Below are 11097 nucleotides of genomic sequence, written 5' to 3'. Positions count from 1 at the left end.
TTAAATTCTTGACATAGATGAATAAAACTTTCTTGCTCAATCTCAGAACATACCTTCCCCATGTTTAAGGATTTTCCATTAGCAACCATGACTGGGGTTTGATCATCTTCATCAGTAGCTAGGTTCATGACTCTATCTCTTGCTTGGTCATCAGGATTGAAAACACTCTCTAAGGTAATGAGAGCCTTAGGCAATTTTTTGGAACTAGGATTAATGATTTGATCACCATATTGATCTTGTAGTCTCGACTGGTTTCTATCTAAAAATTATGCTTCATTCTACAAGAAGCTTACAATTTGTTCATCAGATTCAAACACTTTCCAATGGATGTTGTTGTCAAGGATGGTAGGCCTTACTACCATTTTGATTTGTTTCTTCTTCTTCTCCTCAAGATTCCCTATCACATCATGAGATGCACCTATTGTTGCAAGTCTATCAGCATATCTATTTTTTTTTCTAGGGATGCTTTGAATATTAAATGCATCAAAACCCTCAAGAAAGTCCCATACCCTATGTTTATAAGACTTGAGAAAACTATTCTTGGTGATATTCTAATTTCTCACTTGATTAACCACCAACTCACTATCTCCATATACACTTAAGGCTTGAATTCCTCTTTTCTGAGCAAGTAGGAGACCCTAAATCAAGGATTCATACTCAGCCATATTATTAGTGCAACTGAACTAGAACCTAAAGGAGAAGTAGTACCTTACTTGTGTAGGATAAATCAACATCACACCAGCCCCTAATCCATTCTTATTCCTTGATCCATCAAAGTACATACTCCATATCTCACTCACATCTTCTTAAGTCTCCACAAGATTGGGAACTAGAGCATCCTTCTCTAATATACAATATGTATTGAGGCCTATCTCAAGGGTTTCTGACATAGGATCAAATTGATATGCATTAGCCCATTCATCTAAGAGAAAATTAGGTATCTCTACTAGGGAAGTAGTAGGTTCATTCATTATGTCATTCTCATCCATTTCTAGGATAGTTCAATTCATGTTGATGAGATTAGGGGTGTAGGGTTCAATATGATGGAGGGATAGAGGCTCTAATTTAATTGAAGCTTTGGTCTCATATCTTGTTCTAAAAGACATATATGACCAATCAGAAGATATGTAACAACCTATTTGGGCAGTGAAGTCTCTTGACAGATAGATGGCAAAATGTGGCTTGACTTCAGCAATGGATATATCTTGAGTTACAGTACAACCAAGGTATGCATGTAGGGCCATTTACACATTCCTAAGGATCCCTATAGTCTTGATAGTACTACCATACAACTATAGTACATCTCTAACAATGGGCTCATATTTCATTTCCAAAACATCATCAACACACCTAGGCATCATTGAACTACTAGCCCTTGAATCAATCATGCAATTGTGGACTAGTTTACCCCCTATAATTAGAGAAACATAAAATGGAGGGGATCTAAACTTTTTACTTATTTCTACCTCCTTTTATTGCTATACTAGGCTTGTGGCACTTTCCATGCTAGGTGGCTGACCCTTTGGTTCAATACTTTCTAATTCTTGCTGCAGCAACCTCTTTTGCATGGGTATAGTAGCAAAAGAATCCCACATGGAAATATTCACATTTATCTTCTTCATTTGTTCTACCAAATTGAATGACATAGTAGGTACTTTGGTATAAGCCTTGGGAGCTGCATTTGTAGGAGGTTGAGATGGAACAACTTGAGGATCACTTACATCCTTTCTGTCATTATTTCACCTTTGCTACTGAAAGGTATTTGATTGATCATTTACTACTTATTCATGAGGTATTACATTTGAAGTTGAGGCATGATTGGGAGGAGGAGGGGTAGCATCTTCAATAGCTCTTCTTTTGCTCCTAGTGTTGTGAGCAATCAAATCCTAGTTTACATTACAATGTTCCTCCACCTGACGATTCATAAAGGAGCAATCACCTTGTCCTTGCATATATGAGGCATCTTTAAATTGGTCCTCCTTGTATGATTTTCATGTTGTAGGCTCTTGGATGGTCAAAGACAAATAAGATTCAACCTTTTGACACATGTAATAGGCATAGGAGTAGTTACAAGAGGGACAAAAATCTTGATCTTGGGCCATGTTGTTTTGAAGAACTATGGCCCTATTTGGTTTACATTTGAGGTTGAAGCATGGCTATTTCACCTATTCTGATCAAAGAATTATTCCCATGATTATGATTTGGAGGCCTACCACTATTCAGAGTTTGATATTGAAATTGATGAGCCTTACTACTTTGAGCTTGCTATCTCTCTAAAGTCACCACCTTGTTGCTCACTTTTTGCATCATAGAGAAGCTATTCTCTAGCTTATTCTCTTGACCCTGCAATCTTTTATCTATGCTCTCTATGTTCAGCATCACAGATTGCATCATCTCCTTGATTTTGTCTATTCCATTTGAAGATGTGGAAGCTTGAGTGACTAGAGCAAGGGATTGTGATGTGGAAGTTGTGGGAAGAGGAGCCATTGTTGGTTGGTGATTTGGAACATTAGGGAAGAAAGGCATAGGAGGCCTTAGATCTAGCTTACCTCCTTGTATTAGGATGTTTTCTGACTTTATTGCTATGTCATAAGAATTAGGCAAGCTATCTCCTCCCATAGTTTGGATTGTAGTGGCAATGTCATTGTTAAAAGCTCTGAGGTAATGCAAGAAGGCATTACTAGGGGTAGGCTTTACTGAAGTAGGTATTCTATCCCATTTCTTTTGAAATGTATAGTTGAAATTAGTCATACATTCATCTGGGGCTCTTTTTATAGTAGTCAACTATTCTAAAAGTGACAAATGGTCATTTTTTTCTTCAAAGTGTTTGCACAGTCCTACTCCTAATCCTTCCCAATCTGCAATAGAACCATGAGCCAAACATCTATACCATTGTAGTGCTTTTCCTTTCAAGGATTAGGCTAGAAGCCTAACTACAACATCACCTTCTATAATACCATGGATATTGCAAATATTTGCAACTTCTTGAATGTGTTCTAATGGAGAGATAGAAGTTTCACCAGTAAATTCTAGTATACTTTTTAGTGTAGCTATTGGTATTTCATGTCTTTGGGCTAATAAAAGAGGACTTCCACCATTAGAGGTGGAAAAATCATGAGCTCTACGCTATGCCATATAGACAAGTGAGTATTTGATAAGTGTTGATGATAATCTAGGCTAAGATCTAATAGCAAAAGGAGTAGAGATGGATCTTGCAAGTGTATTTGTTACTATTGCACTCCTAACTAGTGATAAAGATAATCTAGTCTTCCTTCTTCTAGGATTTGAAAATGAAAGCTCTTGGTACTAAAATTTACCTCTAGAAGATGCCCTTGTTTTAGCTTTGGGCATGAATTACTACAACTTTGGTCTGGAACCAGATGTATTTGAAGCTCAAAGTCACCAAGTACTTGAAGAATGAATCCTTTGAAGGCTTGAACACTAAAGCTAGTACTATCTCCTCGGTATTAATCTTGAAATCTTCCTTTTGACACCAGTAGACTTGAAATTTTTTGAATACAGTCCCACCAAGCGTGCCAAAAATTGTTGTCACAAAATTGTGCACCCTTGTCCAAAGTTTTTACCTAAGGATAGCCTTGTGAAACATGGAAACAACCTCCAAGCTGTGGGATTTGAACTGTGAGGTTAAGTCTCTAGAGAAGGCCAAATTTCTTTACTATCAAGGTGCACCTAACTACTCTTGGAGAGGAAAAGGGAGAAGGAATGCATAGAAGCAAATCTACCTATTCTAACCTAAGGGGGGTGATGCACCAAAAATAGAGTTTTCAAACTAATCTCTACCCATACATGCACTATGAACCATCATGAGACCAAAAGATATACACATCCATACTTTCTTTAATCTAACAATCACATGTAGATTAGAAAAACCCAAATGAATGACATAAGGAAAGAGAGGATTCACTTATATACCATTCATAGGCCAAAAGAGATACAATCATGCAAGATTGTAGATATCTACAATACACCAATGAGAGGAAAATAGTTCTTGCACTTCACATCAATAGATGAAGGAGATAAGAACATCATACAATTTAGAGACAAAGAGGATTTATAGTGAAATTGCAGTGCAATATCAGAGAAAACAAAGAATGGTTGACCTCAACAAAATTTACAAAAAATGCCTTTATAGATTAGGCATAACTGAGATGTTCTCTAAGTAAAGTTACTCTACAACCACTTCCATTAACTCCATTTAGAGATCTAGAGAAAATCTAATATGGGAAAAAATTCAAATACAATGAAATCTGATATTTTGTTGAAATAGGGCCCTGATAGAAATGATGCCATTAAACCATTTTGACCAAGTAGATGGATAAACTAGGGTGGTGGAGTGTTCTCCTGATGTCTAATGGGTTCAAAATTCATTTGAGAGTAGTTGGGATTGATTGTAAGGATCAAATCATACAAGAAAACTCAATTTCCTCTGTTTCCAGCTCATCAGTCAGCAAAGTCAAAAGTCAAATAAATCCTACAACCAAAATGGGCCATGCAAGCCAATAATTTCATTTCATTTTTCCACCCCATAAAGTCTCCACATGGTTGACCACATCCTCTCAAATAACTTAACCACCTTCCCAACTTAACCATGAATTCACATAACCATCAACCTTAACTATTAATGCCTTAGCTAGGCCCATAAGGACACGTGTACTTTAGGCACTTTCCCACATTGTTTAATTACCTTGCATCTTCATAATACGGGAAAGTGTTGATCGTTGATCTTTGTAAGATCAACAATCATGAAAGATCTTCATTATACTACGCCTACCCTTAATATTTTTGGGCCCACAAACTACTCAACATACACCTCAGCATGACCTAGCCCCACCTGAAATCACCCTGTGGCTTATGAAATCAACCTAACCTCAGAAAGACACACATCAATGAGGTTTTTTCCCACATTCCTTAACATGCTTGCATCTTCATAATGTGGGGAAGCACCCACTATAGATCTGTTTGCATCAGACGGTGGATCTTGCTAAACAAATAGGGCATCATCTTTTCAAACCCATGTGCTCTGACAAGTGCCACGATAGAGAATTCATTTATTACCTTTGAGAAGAATGAATGCATGATGTCATTATCAGCTACATGTTACAAAGGGGCTTTCCTGCATTACTTAAAACTCATGCACTTTCATATTATAGGAAAGCGCTAGCCCTTGATCTTTGCTAAATCAACGATCACAATGCCTGAATTATAAAGTATTAATATCATTAAAAGACCAACCAATGACATCATAGGAAATTCAAAATGTGCATGAGGAACACTGACAACTCTGCAACAAGTCTGACTACTTCTAACAACCAAGAACTTTTGCAATGCACTAAGGTTTGAGTGTCAGTAGGGGCTTCATGGCATAAAGACACTTGTCCACATTAGGTAAAGGTAGTGCATTTTGAGAAAGTAGGAAAGTGCCCACCGTAGATCATGAAAGATCTGACGATGAGGGAATTGCAGGCAAGCAAAAACATTAAAGTGCACAGTCACTTAGAACAAGGAAAAACATTAAGGTTTTATTTCATTTATTTTTGTATTTCCATGGCATATTGAATACTTAAATATGGAAAGTGATTGTTGGGTGGGCTCAAGTATTTGAATTCAAATTTTTGGAGAGAGGCAAATATGGTTAACACTAACCAGTCTTCAAATAACTAAAACATGTAGTTTGACTCAACCATCTACTTTAATCACTTCTAAAATGTGTTATAATGCAATTCTTAGGAACATGTCCATATTATTAGCATTATTGACAACTATACCTTGTATTATAATCCCATTCATAGGATTTTCTATTTTTTTGTCCCTTTGTCTTCTTGTTTGATGTCCATTTGGCATATTATTTGTATTTGTATGCTCTATTTCTATACTTTTGACAATTTTAGCAATATCTTTCAAATCTTTATGTTCTTGAAGTCTTGGTCCTACACTCATGTGGCTGATTTCCTTGCTTGTTGCACCTATGATAGTAACCCTTAAACTTTTTTTTAGGGTTCTGATTTGCAATGTTACTCTTGCAAACATTTTTTGTATGACCTATCTTTCCAGAATTGTGACAAGTGGATTTATTGTTCTTACCTTTTTTATTTTTTTGTTCACCACTTTTAAATGGTTCTGCTTCCTCAATATTGGTGTATCCTAATCCAATAATATCATTTTTAGATCTAGGAGATCTCATAAGTTTCTCAAAGTATTTGATAGCTTCACTAGGTTTGTTGAAACTTTCATTAAATTCCTTTTCTTTTTTTAATTCATTCCTCAATTGTTAATTATGTAACTTCAGGGTTGTGATATCAATATCCTTTCCATTCAATTCATGATTGGCCATCATCAATTGATTCATCAAATCCAATTAAATGCTAGTAATCCTTTGTAACTCTGATGTCTTTTCTTCTAGTCTATTGCTTAGTGTCCTTTTGTCATCTTCAATCATGAATTTTTCTTCCTCAACTTTCTTTTTCTATTCTATCATTTCACATAGAAATGTTGATTGGACTTCTTGTTCTATCTTAAGATTTCTAACCTTTTTAGTTAGGGTCCATTCTTTTCCATTGTGTCTACAACAACTGCATTGAACACACTTGAGTTTCCATTCTCAAACAATCTAGTAGTGTCAACCTTTATGTATTGTGTTTCATCTTGTTTAAGCCTTTTTTTTCTTTCTCTTCAATGAGTTCTTTAACTCATATCTTGCTTCATTCAACTAATGTAGGACAAGTTTTATTTCAATTACATGATTATCAATAATCTTTCCCAATTTGTAGACTTCCATCTTAAAGATCTTTCCTCAAAGTTGAAAAGCTTTCCCTTCTAGAGAACAAGGCTCTGATAACAATTATTGAAATTAACAATGGTAAAGTAAACTCTAAGGGTTGGGGGGGTGAATCAACACTTCAAACTTTTAGTTATAAAAACATTCACCACACATCTATCTCAGAATTTGCATGTAAACTGAAATAAAAAGCTAAACATGTTCATCTAGAGCATGAAACAAATAACACATATGACAAAAGATATTTTTTTACCCAAAAACCCTCTGGTGAGAAGGTAAAATTGGGGTGGGGATGACACCTGCAAATCTTTACTATTACAGCTATAGAGTGTAGCCAATGAAGTCTACAATAAGTTTGACCATAAGCTATGATCTACCCTTTGAAAGTTCTTCCCTATTAAAGGCTTAAAAATAATTTTAAGTCTCACCCTATTAAAGGATTTTAAAACCCTTCTAGAAGTGTGCCTTGTTAGAGGACATGAACTTGCAATAAAAAAAATTACCCTATTAAAGGATTTATAAAAGCTTGTTAGGACTACTCTGTTAGGAGGTTTGGATTGATTCACCTATTAGAATGTCTTAGCATTGATCCTTCAATTAGCACCTCTTTGCTAGTTATCAAATCACCTATTTCCTAATGTGTACTTGATCATCCTAATTAGATGTATCTCTTCTATCCTTTAATAGTTCTTTTCTATTCTTTCTAATTGATTCTACAATTTATATCTCTCTCGCAACTCCTTAGTCATCATGAATATTATATTCACTTAGCATTCACCATTTTCCTCTCATCCACACACACACAAACTTTAGGGTTTTTTCCTCCTTAAGAAGATTTAGGTGAACTAGGGTTAGGTAGGAATCAAAGATTGTGATTTACCCATTTTGCTGCTTAATCCATCCCTTTATCTAATTAGTTGCATGCATTGTATAGGGATTCTCAACATACCTTCATATATATCTTCTAAAATTGTAGAACAATCCTTGAGCCAGTCAAAAAATGGTTTACATAGAGTTTGTGCCTTTACAAACAACTATGACAAAAACTTGTTTACTCAACACTTGAAAGCTCTGATGTTCAACATCTACTATATTCTTAATATTGTCACTCAGCTCCTAAATGATTCAACATCCACTATTTTACTTGACATATTAATCAATTAACATATATGTCTTTCTTAGCATTAGAGTGACTTAACATTAACTATTTTCTTGGCACACAATGGTGCTTAGCACATACTGAGTATATCACTTTGCATATACTTCTTACTTAGCACATATATAATTATGTTAAGTAATGACTTAAGGGTGTTATCATTTAGTCATCAAAACCAATATGAGATCAAAAACTTCATTTATTGAATCTAAAGACCTCCTTAAAGAGAAATAAAGTGATACCTCCTTTGAGCCTATGCCAATATTTCATGATAAACCTATCTTTGATGAAGATATTGATGCATCCTATACACTCAATGAACAACAAGAAGATCCTTGACATACTCTTGATATAACTTTTACTCCCTTGTAAAATTATTATGATGAAATCTTGTAAATGCTTCTTGATAATGAGTTCATGATGTAGGGAAAAGAAATACTATGGATGCTAGGAACAACAACACACCCAGCTACCAGAGTCACTTGCAAGAGTAAACAAAATGAAAACACAACACAAAGAATAGAAACCAAAGGAAATAGAAGAGCAAAATACTTTATTGATTCATCAAATCATCAACATACATGCCTAGCTATAAGGCCTTCTAGGTTATGGCTAGATACAAATACATTCAAGATCCATGATTAACTTTAAATTTACATTATAGGCACATATGCTTCCAACCCTTTTTAGTCCTCTCACTCCTATTACTTCTTAAAACTTGATCCTATTCTTCCTAAAATACTTGTGTGGCCATAGGTCAGCCTGTTATATAAATTAAACCTTACATCAAATGCATGCACAACCACAAGTCATATCACATCAAATACAAATCACAAAATTAATTATGCAAGGTCAGCCCAAATTGGAACTAGACATAGATAGCTCAGTCAAAGAAGGACCAAACAAAAATTGGCACCAACAACACTTGACACCTACACAATTTCAACATCAACATGAACTTAGCAACTAGAGAGAACTTGGAAACCACAAAGAACTTGACAACCAAAGAGAACTCGACACCAACAAGCACTCAATAACAACTAAGAACTCAACACCAACTATAAGCTCGATAACAACTAAGAGCTTGATAGAAACAAGGATCTCAACAGCAACAAGGAGCTTGACAACAACAAAGAAATAAGGAAAATAAATAGGATACAAATGAAACCCATGATGCTCTTGCATTAGAAAATAAGGGTCTAAAAGAAATTATTATCTTGAATCATGCAAGTGTCACTATTGGTGTAAATAAGTATTTACTTATTACACTTTACTTATGTTTACTTAGTTTAATGCATTATTTTATTATTTATTAGTTTGACACTCAGGAGTTTGCGTACTCATATGAGTTTCCATGTTGACAACACTGGAGTAAGCAACTCTATTTTACCACATGGTCTCTACAACATAATTTTATGTGCTACACCTTTGTAGGCTTATCCTCTCATCATTGCACTAACTCCTATGCTTAATGGAGGATAATCCACTTTTGGTGGACATGTGCCTTGTTGTAAGACTTATTGTACTGACTTCTAATCATTCTAGAGGCCTTTATATTCAAGAACTCCTAGTGTGTATGTACATCAACTCATTTTGATATTCTTATTCTGATTGTACTTTATTGGTCTATATTATGCTAGTGCTTGAGCTTCTTGATCTTGGGTGATATTTTCCTAAGAAAAATTTTTGCAGTCACAACTTGAGCTAAATCCATCTTAGATTGAGAGATCCATATAGCATCTTTAATTTATTAGTTCTTCCACTTCACCATATACTCACAGTAATCCTTTTCTCTTATACTTTTACCAACTCTTTGATTCAATACCTATTCTACCTCTTCTATCTACTTCTTAGGATAATCATCTAATACAACAACTTCATCATCTTATTCATGATACTTATACAAATTAGAAATATTGAATATGGGAGATATATCCATGTCATTAGTTAACTCAACTTCATAAGCATTACCACTGTCAAACTTTCTCAAGATCTTACAAAGTCAAAACTTGTTCATCTTTAGCTTACTATGTGTTCCAATAGGAAATCTTCCTTTCTTAAAATGAGCCATAACCTCATTACCAACTTCAAAAATATGATGTCTTCTATAATTATCAACATTCTCTTTATACTTTTGATTACTTTGTTCCAACCTCAACTTCACTTTCTTATGCAAAGACTCCATAAAATCAAACAACTCTTCCCCTATGAAACTCCTCTTCTCTTCACCACCACCATCCCTCCATTTTGATATTCCTCTTGGCTACATTCTATTAACAATCTCAAAAGGTGTTTTCCATGTACTCATATTCACAGAATTATTATATAAAAACTCAGCTTATGCCAACAACAACTCCAAATTATGTGGTTTATCCCCAACAAAACATCTTAGCAAATTACCCAAGCTTTTATTCACAACCTTTGTTTGTCCATTTATCTATGGATGAAATTTAGAACTAAACTTTAACTTAGTACCCATCTCTTTCCATAAAGTCTTCTTAAAGTAACCAACAAACTTATTATCTTTGTCAGAAATAATACTTCTTGGTAATCTGTGCAATCTAACAATCTCTTTGAATAAAAAGTTTAACAACATGCTCAACATCTAATGTCTTCTTACATGTTATAAAATGAGTCATCTTAGAAAATCTATCCACAATAACAAATATAGAATCATACCTCTTTACTATCTTAGGTAGTCCAAGAACAAAATCCATACGAATGTCACTCCAAGGTTTCTCAAAAACAAAAATAGGTGTAAACAAACCTGTATTTTGACTTACTCCTTTTCCAAATTGATAAACTCCACAAATCTTTACAAATTTTTTGAACATCCTTATACATCTATGGCCAATAATACTTATCCTTCAGAAAACTCAATATTTTATCAATTCCAAAATACCCATTCAATCCACCACTATGTTTTCCTTGATCAAATTAACTCTCATATCACTTCTAGGTATACACAACTGAATTTGTTTGAACAACATACCTTGTATAAAATATTCATCATACTTACCCATGTGATCTCATAGATTTGGTGTTCTTCACTCTCTCCATGCCTCAAAAAATTAGGATCAATATTATACATTTCTTTCATCTCATCAAAACCAAGAAATTCAACCTTCACCTCAGTCAACAAAGA

Source organism: Cupressus sempervirens, chromosome 8 (assembly GCF_028749045.1).
Source record: "Cupressus sempervirens isolate cs-2001-9-10 chromosome 8, ASM2874904v1, whole genome shotgun sequence".
Taxonomy (NCBI): Eukaryota; Viridiplantae; Streptophyta; class Pinopsida; order Cupressales; family Cupressaceae; genus Cupressus; species Cupressus sempervirens.
The sequence above is the reverse complement of the archived record's forward strand: the minus strand, read 5'-3'. Positions refer to the sequence as shown.